The sequence below is a fragment of the Odocoileus virginianus genome, unplaced genomic scaffold, assembly GCF_023699985.2.
Source record: "Odocoileus virginianus isolate 20LAN1187 ecotype Illinois unplaced genomic scaffold, Ovbor_1.2 Unplaced_Scaffold_40, whole genome shotgun sequence".
NCBI lineage: Eukaryota > Metazoa > Chordata > Mammalia > Artiodactyla > Cervidae > Odocoileus > Odocoileus virginianus.
The window spans coordinates 149,116-173,908 of NW_027224302.1; the positions used below are offsets into that span (position 1 = coordinate 149,116).

A 24,793-nucleotide genomic window follows, 5' to 3' on the forward strand; every position below is an offset into this window, starting at 1 on the left:
TCTAATCTCATTTATTGCATTATTCATTATATATTGACTCTTTTTTTTTTATTTCTTCTAGATCCTTGTGAAACCTTTCCTGCATCTTCTCCATCCTTGTCTCCAGGCTATTTATCTGCAACTCCATTTTGTTTTCAAGATTTTGGATCATTTTCACTATCATTATTCAGAATTCTTTATCAGGTAGATTCTGTATCTCTTCCTCTTTTATTTGATTTGGTGGGCATTTATCCTATTCCTTTACCTGCTGGGTATTTCTCTGCCTTTTCATCTTATTTATATTGCTGTGTTTGGGGTGGACTTTCCATATTCTGGCCGTTTGTGGTTCCTCTTTATTGTGGAGGTTCCTCGCTGTGGATGGAGTTGGATGGGTGACTTGTCAAGGTTTCCTGGTTAGGAAAGCTTGTGTTGGTATTCTGATGGATGGAGTTGGATTTATTCTCTCTAGAGTGCAATGAAGTGTCCAGTAATGAGTTTTGAGTAGTCAGTGGGTTTGGTGTGACTTTGGGCAGCCTGCATATTGAAGCTCAGGGCTATGTTCCTGTGTTGATGGAGAATTTGTGTGGTATGTCTTGCTTTGGAGCTTGTTAGCCCTTGGGTGGTGCTTGGTTTCTGAGTAGGCATGGAGGTGTTTGATGAGCACCTATTGATTAATGATCCCTGGAGTCAAGAGTTCTAGTGTTTTCAGGATTTGAACTTAAGCCTCCTGTCTCTGGTTTTCAGTCTTATACTTACAGTACCCTCAAGATTTCTCCATCTATACAGCACTGATGGTAAGACATCTAGGTTAATGATGAAAAGTTTCTCCACAGTGAGGGACACCTGGAGAGGTACACAGAGTAACATGAAGATGAGAAGAGGGAGGAAGGAGATAGAGGTGACCAGGAGGAGAAGAGGGGGAATCAAAAGGGGAGAGAGCAAGCAAGCCAGTAACCACTTCCTTATGTGCTCTCCACAGTCTGGATCCCACAGAAATGTTCACGGACTTTCACAGAGAAGAGGAGAGGGAAGGAGATAGAGGTGGCCAGGAGGAAAAAGGGGGAATCAAAAGAAGAGATACAGATCCAGCCAGTAATCAGTTCCCTAAGTGTTCTCCATAGCCCAGAACACACAAAGAGATTCACTGACTTGTGTAGAGAAGAGAAGGGGGAGGGAGGAGATAGAAGCCACCTGGAGGAGAAAAAGGAGAGTCCAAAGGGCAAGAGAGCAATCAAGCCAGTAATCTTGCTCCCAAGTAAAAATGGGTACTGAAGATCAGGTTTTTAAAGGTAGAGAATTGATAACAACAACAACAAATTGATAACAAATACCATAAAGCAAAGATTAAGAATCTAGAGTACAGGCTAAATTCTCAAAAGTACAATATTAAATTTTTAAAAAAAGTCACAAGAAAAAAAAATATATATATAAAGTTTGCTTAAAAATAGGGTCCTTTTTTTGCAAAGTAATAGCAGGTTATAAAAATGAAAATTAAAGGAGTAATAGAGGACTTAAAATGAAAAAAAAATTAAAAAATAAAAAAATGATAATAGTAAAAATATATCTAGGACTTTCTCTGGTGTTGTTGTGGACAGTGTGGGGTCAGTTCATTTTCAGATAGTTCCTTGATCCGGCTTATACTTCTCAAGATCTATAGGCCCCTTCCTATGTAGTCGGTGCTAACTGCAGGGTTTTAATCTATTGCACCTGTCACTTCGAAAGCAGTTCTCTCTGTTTATTTTAGCTTCTTCTGTCTGCTGGTCTCTTCACTGTCTAATTTCCGCCCTGACACAAGGGGGCGTGGTGGTCACTTTTTTAGGCTCACTTGTTCAGTCGTGCTGTGGGGAGGGAGGAACACTGCAAACAAATATCACTGGCGAGTGTGGGGCGTGCTCACAGTGTCTGGGCTACACTAGGTTTGCCCCAACTCACAGCATGTGTACTTTCCCAGTCTACACTGCTCAGGCTCTAGGATGCTCTGCTGGGAAATGTCTGAGGTGGGCCCTGGGATGTGTGCACTTCCCAGGCCTAAGCCACTCAGGTTCAGGTACTCAGGTACTCCACAAAGGCACAGACTCTGTTGGGCCTGCATTTGTACCCTTCCCAGGTCCGAGCAGCTTAGGTGATCAGGTGCTTGGCGAGCACGGTCGCCCCCTGTTGGAGGCTGCAGCTTATCACCTCCCCCATCCCATCCCCTCAGTTTTCTGGGTGTACATCCAGCGAGCCTTCTCAGGTGTGCTGTGTGTCTCTTCTGGGGAGCTGATCTCTGGCTACAACCCTCTTGGCGGATATGGACCATCCAGAATCCCAAGAAGTCTTGGTTAGCAACGAAGCCTGCTTGCAGTTTGGTGAAGGATGCCTCTCTGGGGCCACGATTGCCCCCTTCCAGCTCTGGCTGTCACAGCCTGCCTGTCTCCGGTGGGGGATGGGCTGGTCTGTAGCTGGCTAGCTCTGCTCAGTCCTTTGTTCTGTGAGTGCGTCTGCCAGTGTCTTAGGTTAGGGCTTTTTGCAGGATAGCTATCCCACAGTCTGGGTTCCTATCTCAAGTTAATTCCCTCAGATTGCCCTCAGGGCATTCAGGCGTGGTAATTACCCAAAGCAATGCAGCCCATGCCTCCCTGTCCAGTCCCTGCTTGCTAGTGGTGGATGCGAGCAACTGTGCCTCTTCTCCTCTGGGAGGTGCCATTAGGCATGTAATCTGTGGGCTTTAATTATTTATTTGTTTTTCCTCCCAGTTATGTTGCCCTCTGAGGTTCCAAGGCTCGCCACAGACCCGCTGGTGAGAGTGTTCCCTGGTGTTTGGAAACGTCTCTCTTTTTTAAGACTCCCTTCCCTGGACAGATCTCCATCCCTGGCTCTTTTGTCTCTCTTTTTGTCTTTTATATTTTTTCCTACCTCCTTTCGAAGACAATGGGCTGCCTTTCTGGGTGCCTGATGTCCTCTGCCAGCATTCAGAAGTTGTTTTGTGGAATTTGCTCAGTGTTCAAATGTTCTTTTGATGAATTTGTGGGGGAGAAAGTGGTCTCCCTGTCCTATTCCTCCACCATCTTAGGACTGCCCCCCAAGTCTTTTTTAAAAGTTTTATTGACATGTAATTGCTTTACAATGTTATTTTAGTGTCTGCTGTACAACAATGTGAATTAGCTATATATATACCCCTTCCCTCTTGGGCTTCCCATCCCCCAATCCACCCCTCTAGGTCATCACAGAGGGATAAATGTGTTATCATACTTTCATAATTTAGAAAATAAAAAAGAAATAAGAAAAAAGTAATTTACCATATTACCAACACATAGTGCCTCATTTGAAACAAGCCAGGAGCACCAAGCTGAGTTTCCTGCATTACAGCAGCTTCCTATTAGCTATCTGTTTGGCACACAGTATTGTGTGTGTGTGTGTATATATATATGTCTCAATGCTACTCTCTCAATTCTTCCCAGTGTCTTCATCCCACAGTGTGTCCACTCATTCGTTCTCTGTGTCTGCCCTGAAAATAGATTCATCAGTACCATTACCTCAAGTCACTACTGAAAAGCAAAATGTTTCCTTTATATTCAAGAAAACCTGTGAGTCATAGGATTTTTAAGAAAATAAGATCAATTTAAGAGAGTGAAAGAGGAGAGTGAAAAAGTTGGCTTAAAGCTTAACATTTAGAAAGCTAAGATCATGGCATCTGGTCCAATCACCTCATGGGAAATAGATGGGGAGACAGTGGAAACAGTGTCAGACTTTATTTTGGGGGGCTCCAAAATCAGTGCAGATGGTGACTGCAGCCATGAAATTAAAAGACGCTTACTCCTTGGAAGGAAAGTTATGACCAACCTAGACAGCATATTAAAAAGCAGAGACATTACTTTGCCAACAAACGTCCGTCTGGTCAAGGCTATGGTTTTTCCAGTGGTCATGTATGGATGTGAGAGTTGGACTGTGAAGAAAGTTGAGTGCCAAAAAATTGATGCTTTTGACTTGTGGTGTTGGAGAAGACTCTTGAGAGTCCCTTGGACTGCAAGGTGATCCAACCAGTAAATCCTGAAGGAGATAAGTCCTGGGTGTTCATTGGAAGGACTGATGCTGAAGCTGGAACTCCAATACTTTGGCCACCTCATGCAAATAACTGACTCATTGTAGAAGACCCTGATACTGGGAGGGGTTGGGGGCAGGAGGAGAAGGAGACGACAGAGGATGAGATAGCTGGATGGCATCACCGACTCGATGGGCTTGAGTTTGAGTAAACTCCAGGAATTTGTGATGGACAGGGAGGCCTGGCGTACTGTGATTCATGGTGATGCAAAGAGTCGGACACGACTGAGCGATTGAACTGAACTGAAGTGAAGAGTAATTTCATAATTTCAAGCTGGATTTATACAGCAAGAAGTGAATTACACTGTGTATTATTTGTTTCTCCTTTCTGATATTTCTCTATTTGTTTCTGGTAAATTCTTACTTCAGAAAAAGAAATCCAGCAGTGATTTTTGCACTTGCAATCTGTCCCTTCCCCATGTATCAATCCGAGAACTTTTACCCTGACTACTTCACCATGGACTAAGCAAAAATAGCAGCTTCACTGGTGGCTCAATAGTAAAGAATACACCTGCCAATGCCAGAGACACAGGTTTGATCCCTGGCTCAGGAAGATGGTAACCCAGTCCAGTATTCTTGTCTGGGAAATCCCATGGACAGACGAGCATGGTGGACTACAGTCCGTGGTGTCACAAAAGAGCTGGACATTAAATAATGATTAAACAACAAGCAAAAATAAAAGAAATTCTGAAGTCAAGATCTTACAAAGAAGTTAATTTCATCCATGACTATATAAATAATTTAGTAAAGTAACGATAAGACTTTGGAGGAAAACTTAAGCAACAATGATGAAACTTAGGGGCTTATAGATGTTCTTTACATTGCATATGCATTAAATGTGGATGTAGAAGCCTTAGCAAAGTACATTAAAAACTATCAAAATAATTAGCCAATGTTAGATACTTAACATATACTAGTTCCTAAGATTATTTTTCTGCAGTTCATATAGAAAATGTCTTCATTTTCTTTCACAAGAGGTATAATCCTCATTATGTATATAAATTGTCATTTTATTGTCATCATGAAAAGCCTGTTACTCTCCTCTTTAGAAAACACTTCTTGGCATTTTTCACTTCTGTGTTTTCTCACTGTATATATGATAGGATTTAACATGGGAGTGAGGATTATAAAGACCATACTCACCAACTTGTCTGCAGAGTAAGTGGTCATAGGATATGTGTAGCTGAAAATACAAAGGACAGAAAAAAAGCACCACTACTGTAAAGTGAGAGCCACATGTAGAGAGGGCTTTGCACTGTCCTTCAGAACCATGGGATTTCAGGGAGCTCAGGATGACGACGTAGAATATAAGTAGCATGGAAAAAATGAGCAAGCACGTGGCCCCACTGTTGGTTGCCACAACCATTCCAAGCATGTAGGTGTCACTGCAGGCAATTTCCAACAGTGAGAAGAAATCACACATGAAATGGTCAATGACATTGCAACCACAGAAGGTCAAGTCCATCATGAAAAGAATCTGCATTGCGGAATGTAGGATTCCCCTAGTCAAGGCCACCACCACCAGAAGGAGCTGGCAGAGCCCCTGTCTCATGATGGTCGTGTAGTGCAGAGTGCAGATGGCCACATAATGGTCACAGGCCATGGCGATGAAGACAATGATCTCTGATACTCCCAGGAAATGTACCAAAAAGAGCTGTGTCAGTCAACCTCCCCATGAGATGGTTTTCCTCTTGTACAGCAGGTCAGTGATCATTTTAGGGGTGATAGCAGATGTGTAAAAGGCATCTATGAAGGCCAATAAGTGAGAAAAAACGTACATGGGAGCTGACAGTGTGGGACTGAGGGAGATGGTAATGACAGTGAGCAGACTAGCCACCATGGTAAACAGGAAAATGAGCAGAAAGATAATAAAGAGTATTTTCTGCAAATGTGGATTCTGTGTGAGTCCTGAGAGAACAAATTCAGTCACATTATTGGGAGATATGAAGAGATCCATTTTGGAACTACACCTCCTGATGTCTGAATTACCTACAAAGGAATAAGAATGATACCTACTAGTCATCAAGCATTTCTGGTCTGATTTTTTTAGAACAAAAGTAGAGTAGTCAGTATAACTATGGAGCATGTCCTTGGCACTTTTGCCTCAATATCTGTGTCAAGTCTTTCTTAATTCTTCCATGATAGCTTTTTATCTCTTTAGGCACCTTAGTACTAACACCTGTAAAACATTTATAAGGACAATATTTGATGTGTATTTAACTGAGAAAGGGCTTCCCTTGTAGCTCAGCTGGTAAAGAATCCACCTGTAATGCAGGAGACCTGGGTTTGATCCCTGGGTTGGGAAGATCCCCTGGAGAAGGGAAAGGCTACCCAATCCAATATTCTGGCCTTGAGAATTCCATGGACTGTAAGTATCAAAGAGTTGGATATGACTGAGCAACTTTCACTCACTTGCTCACTTTTACTGAGAAAATATGGCCCTAATTACCTTAGATCTGGATTCTCTTTCTGGTTCCTACTCCATTTGACTTGACTGCACCATCACAGTGTTTCAAGCTTCCAAGACCTCCTCTGTGCCTGTAAGATTACAAATTGTAATTATCAGATGTATCTCATAAACTGAGAAGCCCTGCACAAAGGTAAGAACTATTCCTTCTTCCATGAGGATTTACATTTGAATTCTAAATTCTAACTGCGACAAGAAAAACAGTTAAAAATTCTCGCTCATAAACAGGAAGTTTAGGGAAATGTATGGAAGTCTTTGGTGACAAACATTCCCTAGTACCTACTGGACCACACATGATACTGAAGTATGCTTCCTCACTGCATGTACCATAGTGGTTGGCACAGTGTCTGCAGTTCCTGAAACAAACTAGGTGGTAAGAAATGCTTGGTGAATTGCCATTCTCCACAGATAAAAATAGTCCTGCTTTCCCAGACTATAAACTTACCAGTAATTCAAGTGTTGTTGTCTTCCAACTCTATTTATAAGAAATATAATTTAATGTTTCAAAGGAAGCTGCACTCCAGGTTAATACTTTCTGACACACACTATGGAGTAAGTATAAAAATAATAATCACTTCTAGGAAAGTGTAGTTTCATGACAATTATAGTGACTTAATTGATATTTTTATTCTTCAAAATTCTGATCTGTGTACATTTTAGCATAAGTCATCTTCAATACATTTACAGATTCAACAGACTTGAATAAGAAATCTCTTACATAGGTATTCAGTACAAGAGGATCTGTTCAGAAAAGGAAATTCTTAGCTTCAAAATCTAAAAGAAAAAAAATGTAATATGGGAAAGAGAAAGAAGTAGTTTAACAGATAAGCTAAATAGATAATGTACTATACATGTAAAAATATAAACACCAGCTAACAGAAATACATATAAAATCTATTACCTGTTGTAAGTATCTATCACAAGTTCAGTCATTCAACAAATATTTATTTGGCAATTGCTATGTATCTGATGGAGGAGGAAATGGCAGCCCACTCCAATATTCTTGCCTGGAAAATCCCAAGGAGAGAGGACTCTGGTGCACCACAATTCATGGGGTTTCAAAAGTTGAATATGACTGAGCAACTAAACCACCACCATCACCATGTATATGAATGTATGTTTGTTCACACAAAATCATGAAGCTTGCCCTTGTTAAATGCTATTAATGCCTGAAATTTTATTACCGAACAGCAGCAGAGCACCCACCCATAATATGAATGACCTTCCCACTCTTTTATGTATCTGCTACATGCATTATCATGCTCTCTTCTCCCATGTACTCATAGCATCCATCTCCCATCATTCCTGGTTACAGGAGGCGGCACTACTAATGGAATGAGTAGTCTGGGGGACAATTATTTCCTAAAGAAGAGGGCCTTAATTTTCATTTCACTATAACCTTGCAAAAAGAGAGAGAGAGAGAGAGAGAGAGAGAAGCCCGATTTTTAAATTGAACTTCATATATATTTCTAAATTTTTTTGTGTTTTTTGTTTTTGTTTTTAATATTGTATTTTTAAGAGTCTAACCTCTACTATAGATTTTTAATCTTTACTTTTCAGTATGTGATATAAATTTTGGACATTTAAGAATCCAATATTCAGTTCCCATTTTTATTCAGGAGTGTGTTGATTACTCTCTCCCACTTTTGACTCTCCATTTTCTACCTCAGAACACCTCTATTTCCTCCTTTCCCCTTCTCTTCCCAATCCATTTCTGTGAATCAGTGTGGGTGTCTGGGCTACGGAGAACACTTTGGGAACAGAGAACTGTGTAGATCTGTCTCTCTCCTCTTGAGTCTCCCCTTTTTCTCCTCCTGCTCATCTCTATCTCCCACCTCCCTCTCTTCTTTTTCATGTAACTCTGTGAACCTCTCTGGGTGTCCCTCACAGTGGAGAATCTTTTCACCATTAACCTAGAAGTTTTATTATCAGTGCTGTATAGTTGGAGAAGTCTTGAGACTACTGGAAGAATAAAACTGAAATCCAGAGGCAGGAGACTTAAGCCCAAAACCTGAGAACACCAGAAAACTCCTGACTACATGGAACATTAAGTAATAAGAGACCATCCAAAAGCCTCCATACCTACACTGAAACCAACCACCACCCAAGAGCCAATAAGTTCCAGAGCAAGACATACCACGCAAATTCTCCAGCAACACAGGAACATAGCCCTGAGCGTCAACATACAGGCTGCCCAAAGTCACACCTAACACATAGACCCATTTCAAAACTCATTACTGGACACTCCATTACACTCCAGAGAGAAGAAATCCAGTTCCACGCACCAGAACACCGATGCAAGCTTCCCCAACCAGGAAACCTTGACAAGCTGATCGTCCAACCCCACCCACTGGGTGAAACCTCCACAATAAAAGGGAACCACAGACCACCAGAATACAGAAAGCCCACTCCAGACACAGCAATCTAAACAAGATGAAAAGGCAGAGAAATACCCAGCAGGTAAAGGAACATGAAAAATGCCCACCAAGTCAAACAAAAGAGGAGGAGATAGGGAATCTACCTGAAAAAGAATTTAGAATAATGATAATAAAAATGATCCAAAATCTTGAAAACAAAATGGAGTTACAGATAAATAGCCTGGAGACAAAGATTGAGAAGATGCAAGAAATGTTTAATAAGGACCTAGAAGAAATAAAAAAAGAGTCAATAAAAAATGAATGATGCAATAAATGAGATCAAAAACACTCTGGAGGGAACCAACAGTAGAATAATGGAGACAGAAGATAGGATAAGTGAGGTAGAAGATAAAATGGTGGAAATAAATGAAGCAGAGAGGAAAAAAGAAAAAAGAATCAAAAGAAATGAGGACAACCTCAGGGACCTCTGGGACAATGTGAAACGCCCCAACATTCGAATCATAGGAGTCCCAAAAGAAGAAGACAAAAAGAAAGGCCATGAGAAGTTACTTGAGGAGACAATAGATGAAAACTTCCCTAAAATGGGGTAGGAAATAGCCACCCAAGCCCAAGAAACCCAGAGAGTCCCAAACAGTATAAACCCAAGGCGAAACACCCCAAGACAAATATTAATCAAATTGAAAAAGATGAAACACAAAGAACAAATATTAAAAGCAGTAAGGGAGGAACAACAAATAACACACAAGGGGATTCCCATAAGGATAACAGCTGATCTATCAAAAGAAACCCTTCAAGCCAGAGGGAATGGCAGGACATACTTAAAGTAATGAGAAAAAATAACCTACAACCTAGATTACTGTACCCAGCAAAGATCTCATTCAGATATGAAGGAGAAATCAAAAGCTTTACAAACAAGCAAAAGCTAAGAGAATTCAGCACCACCAAACGAGATCTTCAACAAATGCTAAAGGATCTTCTCTAGACAGGAAACACAGAAAGGTTGTATAAACGTGAACCCAAAACAACAAAGGAAATAGCAATGGGACCATACCTATCAATAATTACCTTAAATGTAAATGGGTTGAATACCCCAACAAAAAGACAAAGACTGACTGAACGGATACAAAAACAAGACCCCTATATATGATGTCTACAAGAGATGCACCTCAAAACGAGGGACACATACAGACTAAAAGTGAAGGGCTGGAAAAAAAATATTTCACGCAAACGGAGACCAAAAGAAAGCAGGAGTCACAATACTAAGATCAGATAAAATAGACTTTCAAATAAAGGCTGTGAAAAGAAACAAAGAAGGACACTACATAATGATCAAAGGATCAATCCAAGAAGAAGATATAACAATTATAAATATATATGTACCCAACATAGGATCACGACAATATGTAAGGCAAAGGCTAACATGTATGAAAGAGGAAATTAATAGTAACATAATAATAGTGGGAGACTTTAATACCCCACTCACAACTATGGATTGATCAACTAAACAGAAAATTAACAAGGAAACACAAACGTTAAATGACACAGTGGACCAGCTAGACCTAATTGATATCTATAGGACATTTCACCCCAAAACAATCAACTTCACCTTTTTCTCAAGTGCACATGGAACCTTCTCCAGAATAGATCACATCCTGGGCCATAAATCTAGTCTTGGTAAATTCAAAAAAATTGAAATAATTCCAGTCGTCTTTTCTGACAACAGTGCAGTAAGATTAGATCTCAATTACAGGAAAAAAAAAAATAATAAAATGTCAAACATATGGAGGCTAAATAACACGCTTCTGAATAAAAAATGAATCATAGAATAAATCAAAAAACAAATCAAAATATGCATAGAAATGAATAAAAATAAAAACACAACAACCCCAAACCTATGGGACACTATAAAAGCAGTGCTTAGGGGAAGGTTCATAGCATTACAGGCTTACCTCAAGAAACAAGAAAAAAGTCAAATAAATAACCTAACTCTACACCTAAAGCAACTAGAGAAGGAAGAAATGAAGAACCACAGGGTTAGTAGAAGGAAAGAAATCTTAAAAATTAAGGCAGAAATAAATGCAAAAGAAACTAAAGAGACCATAGCAAAAATCAACAAAGCTAAAAGCTGGTTTTTTGAGAAAATAAACAAAATTAACAAACCGTTAGCAAGACTCATTAAGAAACAAAGGGAGAAGAACAAAATTAACAAAACTAGAAATGAAAATGGAGAGATCACAACAGACCACACTGAAATACAAAGGATCATAAGAGACTACTGCCAGCAGCTCTATGCCAATAAAATGGACAACTTGGAAGAAATGGACAAATTCTTAGAAAACTACAACTTTCCAAAACTGAACTGGAAAGAAATAGAAGATCTTAACAGACCCATCACAAGCAAGGAAATCGAAACTGTAATCAGAAATCTTCCAGCAAACAAAAGCCCAGGACCAGATGGCTTCACAGCTAAATTCTATGAAAAATTTAGAGAAGAGCAAACACCTATCTTACTCAAACTCTTCCAGAAAATTGCAGAAGAAGGTAAACTTCCAAACTCATTCTATGAGGCCACCATCACCTTAATTCCAAAACCAGACAAAGATGCCACATAAAAAGAAAACTACAGGCCAATATCACTGATGAGCATAGATGCAAAAATCCTTAACAAAATTCTAGCAAACAGAATCCAACAACGTATTAAAAAAATCATACACCATGACCAAGTGGGCTTTATCCCAGGAATGCAAGGATTCTTTAATATCTGCAAATCAATCAATGTAATACACCACATTAACAAATTGAAAGATAAAAACTATATGATTATCTCAATAGATGCAGAAAAAGCCTTTGACAAAATTCAACATCCATTTATGATAAAAACTCTCCAGAAAGCAGGAATAGAAGGAACATACCTCAACATAATAAAAGCTATATACGACAAACCCACAGCAAACATTACCCTCAATGGTGAAAAATTGAAAGCATTTCCCCTAAAATCAGGAACAAGACAAGGGTGCCCACTCTCACCACTACTATTCAACATAGTTTTGGAAGTATTGGCCACAGCAATCACAACAGAAAAAGAAGTAAAAGGAATCCAGATAGGAAAAGAAGAAGTGAAACTCTCACTGTTCACAGATGACATGATCCTCTACATAGAAAACCCTAAAGACTCTACCAGAAAATTACTAGAGCTATTCAATGAATATAGTAAAGTTGCAGGATATAAACTTAACATGCAGAAATCCCTTGCATTCCTATACACTAACAATGAGAAAACAGAAAGAGAAATTAAGGAAACAATACCATTCACCATTGCAACAAAAAGAATAAAATACCTAGGAGTATATCTACCTAAAGAAACAAAAGACCTATACATAGAAAACTATAAAACACTGATGAAAGAAATCAAAGAGGACGCAAACAGATGGAGAAATATACAGTGTTCATGGATTGGAAGAATCAATATTGTCAAAATGACTATACTACCCAAAGAAATCTATAGATTCAATGCAATCCCTATCAAGCTACCAACGGTATTTTTCACAGAAATAGAACAAATAATTTCACAATTTGTATGGAAACACAAAAACCTCAAATAGCCAAAGCAATCTTGAGAAAGAAGAATGGAACTGGAGGAATCAACCTTCCTGACTTCAGACTATACTACAAAGCTACAGTCATCAACACAGTATGGTACTAGTATAAAGATAGAAATGTACATCAATGGAACAGAATTGAAAGCCCAGAGATAAATTCACGAACCATGGACACCTTATCTTCGACAAAGGAGGCAAGGATATACAATGGAAAAAAGACAACCTCTTTAACAAGTGGTGCTGGGAAAACTGGTCAACCACTTGTAAAAGAATGAAACTAGGACACTTTCTAACACCATACACAAAAATAGACTCCAAATGGATTAAAGATCTAAATAAGACCAGAGACTATAAAACTCCTAGAGGAGAACATAGGCAAAACACTCTCCGACATAAATCACAGCAGGATCCTCTATGACCCACCTCCCAGAATATTGGAAATAAAAGCAAAAATAAACAAATGGGACCTAATGAAACTTAAAAGCTTTTGCACAACAAAGGAAACTATAAGCAAGGTGAAAAGACAGCCCTCAGATTGGGAGAAAATAATAGCAAATGAAGCAAAAGACAAAGGATTAATCTCAAAAATATACAAGCAGCTCCTGCAGCTCAATTCCAGGAAAATAAATGACCCAATCAAAAATTGGGCCAAAGAACTAAACAGACATTTTTCCAAAGAAGACATACAGATGGCTAACAAACACATGAAAAGATGTTCAACATCACTCATTATCAGAGAAATGCAAATCAAAACCACAATGAGGTACCATTACACGCCAGTCAGAATGGCTGCTATCCAAAAGTCTACAAGCAATAAATGCTGGAGAGGGTGTGGAGAAAAGGGAACCCTTACACTTTTGGTGGGAATGCAAACTAGTACAGCTGCTATGAAGAACAGTGTGGGGCTTTCTTAAAAAACTGGAAATAGAACTGCCATATGACCCAGCAATCCCACTTCTGGGCATACACACTGAGGAAACCAGATCTGAAAGAGACACGTGCACCCCAATGTTCATCACAGCACTGTTTGTAATAGCCAAGACATGGAAGCAACCTAGATGCCCATCAGCAGACGAATGGATGAGGAAGCTGTGGTACATATACACCATGGAATATTACTCAGCCATTAAAAAGAATTCATTTGAATCAGTTCTAATGAGATGGATGAAACTGGAGCCCATTATACAGAGTGAGGTAAGCCAGAAAGATAAAGACCATTACAGTATACTAACACATATATATGAAATTTAGAGTGATGGTAACAATAACCCTATATGCAAAACATAAAAAGAGGCACAGATGTATAGAACAGACCTTTTGGACTCTGTTGGAGAAGGTGAGGGTGGGATGTTTCGAGAGAACAGCATCGAAACATGTATATTATCCAGGGTGAAACAGATCACCAGCCTAGGTTGGATGCATGAGACAAGTGCTCGGGCCTGGTGCACTGGGAAGACACAGAGAGATCGGATAGAGACTGAGGTGGGAGGTGGCATTGGGATGGGGAATACGTGTAAATCCATGGCTGATTCATGTCAATGTATGGCAAAAACCACTACAATATTGTAAAGTAATTAGCCTCCAATGAATAAAAATAAATGAAAAAAGGAAAAGAAAAGAAGAAAACCTTCTGGGTAATCCTATTACCTTAAAATGTGTATTATGAGTGTGGGTCTGGTAAGATCTTTCTAGTGTTAGTTCTAATCCTGTCATCTTAAAATGTAAATTGTGGGAGTGGGTCTAGTAAGATCTTTACAACCTTGAGACATTCTTTTGATTTATTGTAATAACCAATTAAAAAAGTATATAGCTCCCTTGCTAAGACTAGTGAGGGGGGCACTCTCCATCCCCCTTCTGATGTCTATGTCAGAAGCTTTCTCTGTCCCTTTTTATACTTTAATAAATCTCTACAACACACACACCAAAAAAAAAAAAAAAAACAAAAAAAAAAACTGCATCCTTTTGAGACTGTCTCTGCTGACTGAGGCACAAATCACCATATAAGTGAATTCCCATCCAGCCCCGCAATGACTCACTTTTCCTAGGGGCAGAGGTTTACTAGAGCCAGGCCAAGCAGATGCCCCACAAACATAAAGCCAGCTCATGGTGTTATTCATTCAATCAGTTTCTCCACAACTAAGATCTCTTCTTCAGTAAAATGGCCACACAGTGATTCATTTGCCTGATAATGTAGGTGAAATAAAGTCAATAGAACTTTTTCTTGGCCACCTGGCTAGTACCAGGACTGAAATATTCTATTGCTTTATTTGGTAGTCTCTATATCTTTCAAAACTACTATTGATATTGTGTCACATCTAAGTGCAAGACAGTTGTCATTATAATGGGTTTGAAAATATTCACCACCCCAAAACAATAAATTCTTTATCCCTGCATAATGGTGGGCTTCCCAGTTGGCACTAGTGGTAAAGAACCCACCTGCCAATGCAGGAGACATAGAGATGTGGGTTTTATTCCTGGGCCCAGAAGATCCCATGGAGTAGGATATGGCAACCCACTCCAGTATCGTTGCCTGGAAAATCCCATGGACAGAGGACCCTGTGATCCACAGGGACACAAAAAGTTGGGCGTGACTAAAGCCACTTAGCATGCATGTATAACAGTGGTTGTGGTGGTTTAGGTCCTAAGTCATGTCCGACTCTTGTGACCCCGTGGACTGTAGCCTGCCAGGCTTCTCTGCCCATGGGATTCTCCCAGGCAAGAATACTGGAGTGGTTTGCCATTTCCTTCTCCAGGGGATCTTCCCAACCCAGGGATTGAACAGGTCTCCTGCATTGAAGGCAGATTCTTTACCAACTGAGCTATGAGGGAAGCCCCATGGCAGGCTTTATATTTCGAAATGTTTGGAGTTAAGAGCCTTCATTTTTTTCCTATTGTGGAAAACGTATCACAGATTACAACTGGTTCATTAATGGAGTTGACCACTGACTTGGGAAACCTTCTAAGAAGGAGTCTCTAAGTTTTACTGAAGATGATCCTCACAGATGATGGGCCAACATCTGTGCTTGGATGCACTTTACTAACATTCTAGTTACTCCATGGTTTTACCTGACCATGTAGACATAAGCTAAGTCAATATCCCTCAATCTTTGTCCACTATTGGCCCCTAAAGGTGTTTCTTAGATATTCTGTTTCCTTAATCATATGTCACTTGAAAGTAGTTATATCACAAATATATTACTATCTATGTGAATTGTGTATATCTCTGCATTATATACAGAAACAGTGAGAAATATTTGTCCCCCAAGGAACTATTTTTACCTTATTGGGAGAGGCATTTCTTCCATGTCAAATGCACATTTTTAAAATATCCTACTTATTTTTCAAAAAGGAGGAAGCATAATGTGGTTATTTATTCTGACCAAAGTGAAATTCTAGCTGTACTTCAAGCAACTACATGAATCTCTATCCATTTCTTCTATCCTGCATAACCCTTTCATAAAATGTTTTCATCTTACTCATTACTAACAAAATTATATTTCTAGTTAATCATTTACTTGCTTATTATCCATCTATGCTCACTGGAATTTAAGTTCCACACAAACACAACCTTTGTATTATTGTGCTGAATATCCCAGCTCCTATAACTCTGTGGCTCATTGTTGCACTGAATGGTATTTTGTGAATAAAATAAATAAGTCAAAATTACCTAAATTAAATTGGCCATAATGACAATTTTTTCCCCAAAATAAATGTTAATATGATGGGATATCAATAGGAAAATCCCTATGGAAATTACACCTCGTTAGCTCTTTAAGATGCTACCACATATACAAACAGAGTATCAGTCTCCTCAGTTATTGAGTTGCTCTGTTTTACTCTAAACATCTCTTTCATACAAGTGGAACACCACTTCTTTTGAAAATCAACAACTTGAATTTCATTCCTTGAGGCTATCACATCCCACTTTTCTTGATACCCACAAAAGCAAATATATCTGCAAAAAAGATCATCACGCCTTTTCCTTGATGCAAGGATTTCCTTGATGCAATCAAGAGAGTGTAAATAGCATAGGAAATGGAAGTCAACATAGAGCTAATAGGAAGAAAATGCACTCTGCCACAAAAGTAAGAGAAAAATCCCTCAGGGTCAATCTTTGCAATGTAGCCAATGATCAGATTTGTCTTTGGTATTTTTCACACCAGGACAACACAGAGTATCGTGAAGAGGAAGAGGCAGTCTAGTCAGGTGTATATATATATATATTTCCATTTATTTTTATTAGTTGGAGGCTAATTACTTTACAATATTGTAGTAGTTTTTGCCATACATTGACATGAATCAGCCATGGATTTACATAAACAAGCTTTAAACTTACAAACCAGCAAGATTCTATCCACTGAGAACGCCTGCCTCTTTTGCATTTCCTTCTTCTTATGCTTTCCCAGTTTGCTGTTGACAGTTTATAATCTGTGCCACCTTGATCTTCTCATTCTTCCAGGGAGCCTCTGGTACAACTAAGACACCATTAGCCTTTGTTCCCCTCTTCATGTCTTCTCTTTGGTCTTAGAGTAGAAACAACATTTACCCAGTACTTTTCCTATGTAACTCATGGGTTACACTCCTGTCTTCTCTTAACAGTCACATGACAAAATGAACCACATATCATTTAGCCTAGATTCTATTGAAATATTTCATTCTCACCAGTAATTACAAATCTGGTCATTTAAATAGATAAGTGGTAATTATACACGCTTTCAGATCAAGACTTCATAGAAAAAGTTTCCCTTTCCTAGGATTTTGAGACAGTCATAAACAACTTAGTAAACACTGTCACCGCAGAATCATGCTCAGGTGGTACTGCATGTTCAGATTATAGAAGAAATAGTCCCAGTACATCACTGAGTCTGAGAAAGTTACTTTTTTGAGAAATAACAAGAGTTGGAGTGTCATAGTCAGAGGAGTTCTGATTTATGAGTTATGTTATAATATAGAATAACCAGATATTCTTCAACTACATAGAGAAACATTGTAGGTGTCTCCAACTTTCCAAAAATTTGCATCAGTCACTTTGTGCTTATGAAGACCTACTTTAGTGCTTCTTTTCATTAATGAGAAATAAATCTTAAGGGGGGTTTTAATTTTAAAAAAAGTTAACATGCTACCAACTTCTAGTACTACATTTGAGACAAAGCTACAACCAATGTAACACAGCAAAAACAACACATTTTTCTCCTTGAAGGACAAACTGAATCATTAAAACTGCACATAATTTTATTATCTATAGACTTTAACATAAGACAGACAACTGTATTTCTTTCTAAAGAAAGTAAGACTGAGTTTTGAAGACCTGGATTGAAAGTTGTAGCTGAAACTTGTGAAAGAAACTTGCATTTCAGTGTGATAGTTCCTGACACATTTTATGGGGGAAGCATATGTGATCTGAGTCAGTTAAGTCAGTAAGATTTTCATGTCTTCAATTTGCTTCTATATAAAATGAGGATAATAAAAATGGAACTATTAATACCTGTTTAGTTTGTGAATAAATCAACTGAGGTGAATATGCCTGATAGATAATAAAGGGTTTATTTAATGTAAATATATGTAGCAGACCTACAGAGCAACATCTCTGAAAACTAACAAATGTCTTTCTATTGAAATTTAATAACAGGTGTTTCAGTTCAGTCGCTGGGGCTCAGTCCTGTCTGACTCTTTGCGACCCCATGGACTGAAGTATTCCAGGCTTCCCTGTCCATCATAAACTCCCAGAGCTTGCTCAAACTCATGTCCATCGAGTCGGTGATGCCATCCAACCATCTTATCCTATGTCATCCCCTTCTCCTCTCACCTTCAATCTTTCCCAGTATCAGGGTCTTTTCAAATGATTCAGCTCTTCTCATCAGGTGGCCGAAGTATTGGAGTTTCAGCTTCAGCATCAGTCCTTCCAGTGAACACCCAGGACTGATTTCCTTTAGGATGGACTGGTTGGAACTCCTTGCAGACCAGGGGATGCTCAAGAGTCTTCTCCAACATCACAGCTCAAAAGCATCAATTCTTCATTGCTCAGCTTTCTTTATAGTCCAACTCTCCATCCATGACTGGTGGAAAATCATAGCTTTGACCAGACAGACTTTTGTTGGAAAAGTAATGTCTCTGCTTTGTAATATGTTGTCTAGGTTGGTCATAGCTTTTCCTTCCAAGGAGTAAGCATCTTTTAATTTCATGGCTGCAGTTACCTTGTGCAGTGATTTTGGAGCCCCCCCTCAAAAAAATATAAAGTCTAGTTTCTAGTTTCTAATGTCTCCTCAAGTCTTGATATAGCAAAAGAAAACCTTTTCTTTATATTCAAGAAAATCTGTAAGCCAAAAGGATATTTAAGCCTATATGAACAAGTTAAGAGTAATTTCAAATTTTCTGGTCTAATTTGTGCAACAAAAAGAATTAGAGATAGATCAACAACTAACATTTTCCCTTTTAGTGGCTGTCTCTCATTTTACTTTTGATAAATTCATAGTACAAAAAAAATCAATGATTGCTTCATTCTATCTAAGAATTTCCATTTCCTACTGGATATACCATAGGCTAAGCAAAAGTAAATAAATAAATAATTTCTTACATCAAGATCCTAAGAAAAAGTCAATTTCATTCAAATAACATGCATGAAGAATTTAGTAAAATAGAACTATGACTCTGGGGAGAATCTTGTTCTACAGTGATCAACAGAAGGGTAAATATTAACAGCTGTTCTCTCCATTGTTTATTCTGAATCTATGAATGTGAACATTGAAGCCTTGTTAAAGTACAAGTTATCAATATGTCTTATAAATACCTGCTGCTGCTGCTGCTACTGCTGCTGCTGCTACGTCACTTCAGTCATGTCTGACTCTGTGTGACCCCATAGATGGCAGCCCACCAGGCTCCCCGGTCCCTGGGATTCACCAGGCAAGAACACTGGAGTGGGTTGCCATTTCCTTCTCCAATGCATGAAAGTGAAAGGTGAAAGTGAAGTCACTCAGTCGTATCCGACTCTTAGCGATCCCATGGACTGAAGCCACCAGGCTCCCCCGTCCATGGGATTTTCCAGGCAAGAGTACTGGAGTGGGTTGCCATTGCCTTCTCCTATAAATGCCTCCTCAGTTCAGTTCAGTCCAGTTTCCGACTCTTTGTGACCCCATGAACCGCAGCACGCCAGGCCTCCCTGTCCATCACCAACTCCCAGAGTTTACTCAAACCCATGTCCATCGAGTTGGTGATGCCATCCAACCATCTCATCCTCTGTTGTCCCCTTCTCCTCCTGCCCCCAATCCCTCCCAGCATCAGGGCTTTTTCCAATGAGTCAACTCTTCACATGAGGTGGCCAAAGTAATGGAATTTCAGCTTCAACATCAGCACTTATAATGAACACCCAAGACTGATCAACTTTAGGATGGACTGATTGGATCTCCTTGCAGTCCAAGGGACTCTCAAGAGTCTTCTCCAACACCATAGCTCAAAAGCATCAATTTTTCAGCACTCAGCTTTCTTCACAGTCCAACTCTCACATCCATACATGACCACCGGAAAAGCCATAGCCTTGACCAGACAAGCCTTGACCAGACATTACTTTCTTGGCAAAGTAATGTCTCTGCTTTTTAATATGCTGTCTAGGTTGGTCATCTCTTTCCTTCCAAGGAGTAAGAGCCTTTTAATTTCATGGCTACAGTCACAATCTGCAGTGATTTACGAGCCTCCAAAAATAAAGTCTGACACTGTTTCCACTGTCTCCCCATATATTTCCCATGAGGTGATGGGACCAGATGCCATGATCTTAGTTTTCTGAATGTTAAGCTTTAAGCCAACTATTTCACTCTCCTCTTCCACTTTCCTCAAGAGGCATTTTAGTTCCTCTTTACTTTCTGCCATAAGGGTGGTGTCATCTGCATATCTGAAGTTATTGATATTTCTCCTGGCAATCTTAATTCCAGCTTGTGCTTCTTCCAGCCCAGCGTTTCTCATGATGTACTCTGCATATAAGTTAAATAAGCAGGGTGACAATATACAGCCTTGACGTACTCCTTTTCCTATTTGGAACCAGTTTGTTGTTCCATGCCCAGTTCTAACTGTTGGTTCCTGACCTGCATACAGGTTTCTCAAGAGGTAGGTCAGGTGGTCTGGTATGCCCATCTCTTTCAGAGTTTTCCACAGCTTATTGTGATCCACACAATCGAAGGCTGTGGAATAGTCAATAAAGCAGAAATAGATGTTTTCCTGGAAGTCTCTTGCTTTTTTGATGATCCAGTGGATGTTGGCTATTTGATCTTTGGTTCCTCTGTCTTTTCTAAAACCAGTTTGAACATCTGGAAGTTCATGGTTCACTTATTGCTGAAGCCTGGCTTGGAGAATTTTGAGCATTACATTACTAGCGTGTGAGATGAGCACAACTGTGCAGTAGTTTGAGCATTCTTTGGGATTGTCTTTCTTAGGGATTGGAATGAAAACGGATCTTTTCCAGTCCTGTGGAAAAGTCCTGTGGTCACTGCCCAGTTTTCCAAATTTGCTTGCATATTGAGTGTAGCACTTTCACAGCATCATCTTTCGGGATTTGAAATAGCTCAACTGGAATTCCTTGACATCCACTAACTTTGACTTCACATTCCAGGATGTCTGGCTCTAGATGAGTGATCACACTATTGTGATTATCTGGCTCATGAAGATCTTTTTTGTACAGTTCTTCTGTGTATCCTTGCCACCTCTTCTTGATATCTTCTGCTTCTGTTAGGTCCATACCATTTCTGTCCTTTATCAAACACATCTTCACATGAAATATTCCCTTGATATCTCTAATTTTCTTGAAGAGATCTCTAGTCCTTTCCATTATGTTGTTTTCCTCTATTTCTTTGCATTGATCGCTGAGGAATGCTTTCTTATCTCTCCTGGCTATTCTTTGGAAATCTGCATTCAAATGGGAATATCTTTCCTTTTCTTCTTTGCTTTTCACTTCTCTTCTTTTCACAGCTATTTGTAAGGCCTCCTCTGACAACCATTTTGCTTTTTTACATTTTCTTTTTGCATTTCTTTTCCATGGGGATGGTCTTAACCCTCTCTCCTGTACAATATCACGATCCTCCGTCCATAGTTCATCAGACTCTCTGTCTATCGGATCTAGTCCCTTAAATCTATTTATCACTTATACTGTATAGGCATAAGGGATTTGATTTAGGTCATACCTGGATGGTCTGGTGGTTTTCCCTACTTTCTTCAGTTTAAGTCTGCATTTGGCATTAAGGAATTCATGATCTGATCCACAGTCAGCTCCCGTTCTTGTTTTTGCTGACTGTATAGAGCTTCTCCGTCTTTGGCTGCAAGAATATAATCAATCTGATTTCAGTGTTGACCATCTGGTGATTTCCATGTGTAGAGTCTTCTCTTATGTTGTTGGAAGAGTGTATTTGCTATGACCAGTGCGTTCTCTTGGTAAAACTCTATTAGCCTTTGTCCTGCTTCATTCCATATTCCAAGGCCAAATTTGCCTGTTACTCCAGGTGTCTCTTGACTTCCTACTTTTGCATTCCAGTCCCCTATAATGAAAAGGACATCTTTTTTGGGTGTTAGTTCTAAAAGGTCTTGTAGGTCTTCATAGAACTGTTCAACTTCAGCTTCTTCAGCATTACTGGTTGGGGCATAGGCTTGGATTACCATGATATTGAATGGTTTGCCTTGGAAACAAAATAGATCATTTTGTCATTTTTGAGATTGCATCCAAGTACTGCATTTCAGACTCTTTCATTGACCATGATGGCTAATCCATTTCTTCTAAGGGATTCCTGCCCACAGTAGTAGATATAATGGTCATCTGAGTTAAATTCATCCATTCCAGTCCATTTTAGTTCGCTGATTCCTAGAATGTCGACATTCACTCTTGCCATCTCCTGTTTGACCACTTCCAATTTGCCTTGATTCATGGACCAAACATTCCAGGTTCCTATGCAATATAAATGCCTAATTATCATTAAATCTTCCATAGATGTTAGTTTCTAGGTCTTTTTTTTTCCTGTTAGGGATCTGCAAAAGTTTTTGTTGTTGCTGTTGCTTGTTTTTTAACCCCACAATATACATATATAATCATTCCCACATATATATCCTTTTCTTGGCATAGTGGATAACCTAGGTTACTCTCCACTCCAGAGTCAACAAACTGCTCATGGCACCTTTCACTTCTCTGTTTCTCACTGTGTAAATGATAGGATTTAACATGGGAGTGAGGATTGCAAAGAACATAGCCACCAACTTGTCCCCAGGGTAAGTGGCCACAGGACAAGTGTAGCTGCATATATAAGGGACCACTACGGTAAAGTGGGCACCACATGTAGAGAGCGACTTGTGCCGTTCTTCAGAGCCATGGGATTTCAGGGAGCTCAGGATGACTATGTAGGAGATGAGGAGCAGGAAAAAAAAAAAAAAAAAATCAGTGAAAGCATCCCCGCTGAGTGAGCTTCCACCACCATTCCCAACCTGTAGGTGTCGCTGCAGCAAGTTGCAACACAGAAGAAATCACAGGTGAAGTGATCAATGACCTTGAAACCACAGAAGGTCAAGTCGACTGTGAGGAGAATCTGCACGGTGGCATGCAGGATTCCCCCAATCCAGGCCACCACCACCAGGAGCTGGCAGAGCCCCTGTCGCATGATGGTGGTATAGCTTGCAGAGGCTTGCAGATGGCCATGTAGCGGTCATAGGCCATGACAGTAAGGAGTATGATATCTGGTCCTCTTAGGAAGTTCTCCAAAAACATCTGAGTTAAACAGCCACCCCAGGAGATCGTTCTCCGCTGGTACAGCAGGTCAATGATCATTTTAGGGGTAATGACAGATGTGTAAGAGGCATGTATGAAGGCCAAGTAAGTGAGAAAGAAGTACATGGGTGCAGAAAGTGTGGGGCTGAGGGAGATGGTGATGACAATGGGAGATGTTGATGACTGGCTAGCATAGTGAACGGGAAAATGAACAGAAAGACAATGAAGAGTATTTTCTGCAGGGGTAGGTTCTGTGTGAGCCCCAAGAGAACAAATTCAGTCATGTTGTTGGGAGGCATGAGCAGATTTCTTCAATAAGTAACACCTTCCTGGGACCTGAATTACCTACAAAGGAATAAAGAACAATACTTCTGAATCATGAAAGGCTTGTCATCTAAATTGCTGAGTTGCCGTTCTCCACAGGAGAGCATAAGGCAGGTTCCTCAAACCATAAACTTAGCAGGAATCAGTTTCTCCTGTCCGCTAGCTCTATTTTCCATAATTCTCAATGAGAAAAATAAATCAATGTCAGAAAGAAAACTGCACTCCAGGTTAATGTTTTCTGGCACACAGTAAGGTGTACATAGGAAAATAATAATGGCCTCTAGGAGAAATTATCTTACTAGGTCATATTATTGTCAAGATAACTTCAGTGTTTTTAAAATAACAATTTTATTCTTCAAAATGCAGTTTCACATACAATTTAACAGTCATCTTAAATAATTATACAAATTCAGTATACTTAGATTAAAAAAAAACCTCTTTGATGGTTGTTTATTGCAAGGTAGTCTATTAAGCAAAGGAAATCTTTATTTTCAATGTTTTAAAAGGAAAAAGAAGGTGGAGAGGGAGGTGGGAGGGGGGACCGGGATGGGGAATACATGTAAATCCATGGCTAATTCATTTCAATGTATGACAAAAACCACTGCAATGTTGTAAAGTAATTAGCCTCCAACTAATAAAAATAAATGGAAAAAAAACACACAAAAAAGGAAAAAGAAGTTAATATGGGAAATAAAATAAATAATTTTCTGAAAAAGTTGGAGTAATAAGTAAGCCAACATATTTATAAGCATATATATATATATATATATATATATCAACTAAGAAAAACACATATAAAATCCATTATTAAATGTAGCTATTGCAGTTCATTCATTAACAAATATTTATTAGACACTTACTGTGTATATGAATGTATATTTGTTCACATAAAGTCATGAAGAGTGTCCCTGTTACATGCTCTTAATGTCTGAAATTTTATTACCAAACAGCAGCAGCTCATCCATCCATGATAGGAATGATCTTCCCACTCTATTATGCTTGCCATATACATTGCTATGCTTTTTTCCCCTATCTTCCCATAGCACCCAACTTCCATATTTCCTGGTTACAGAATAGAAATTACTAATAGAATTACTAATGCATTACTAATAGAATGAACCTAGACAGCGTATTAAAAAGCAGAGACATTACTTTGCCAACAAAGGTCCATCTAGTCGAAGCTATGGGTTTTCCAGTGGTCATGTACGGATGTGAGAGTTGGACTATAAAGAAAGAT

General features: G+C 39.2%; 2 pseudogenes; both read right to left on the reverse strand.

The window, feature by feature from the left end:
* Positions 1 to 5,078: 5,078 nt before the first annotated feature.
* On the reverse strand, positions 5,079 to 6,016 carry LOC110149257 (olfactory receptor 4C3D-like; annotated as a pseudogene).
* A 16,588-nt stretch (positions 6,017 to 22,604) lies between these two features.
* On the reverse strand, positions 22,605 to 23,531 carry LOC110124022 (olfactory receptor 4C3D-like; annotated as a pseudogene).
* Positions 23,532 to 24,793: the final 1,262 nt, after the last annotated feature.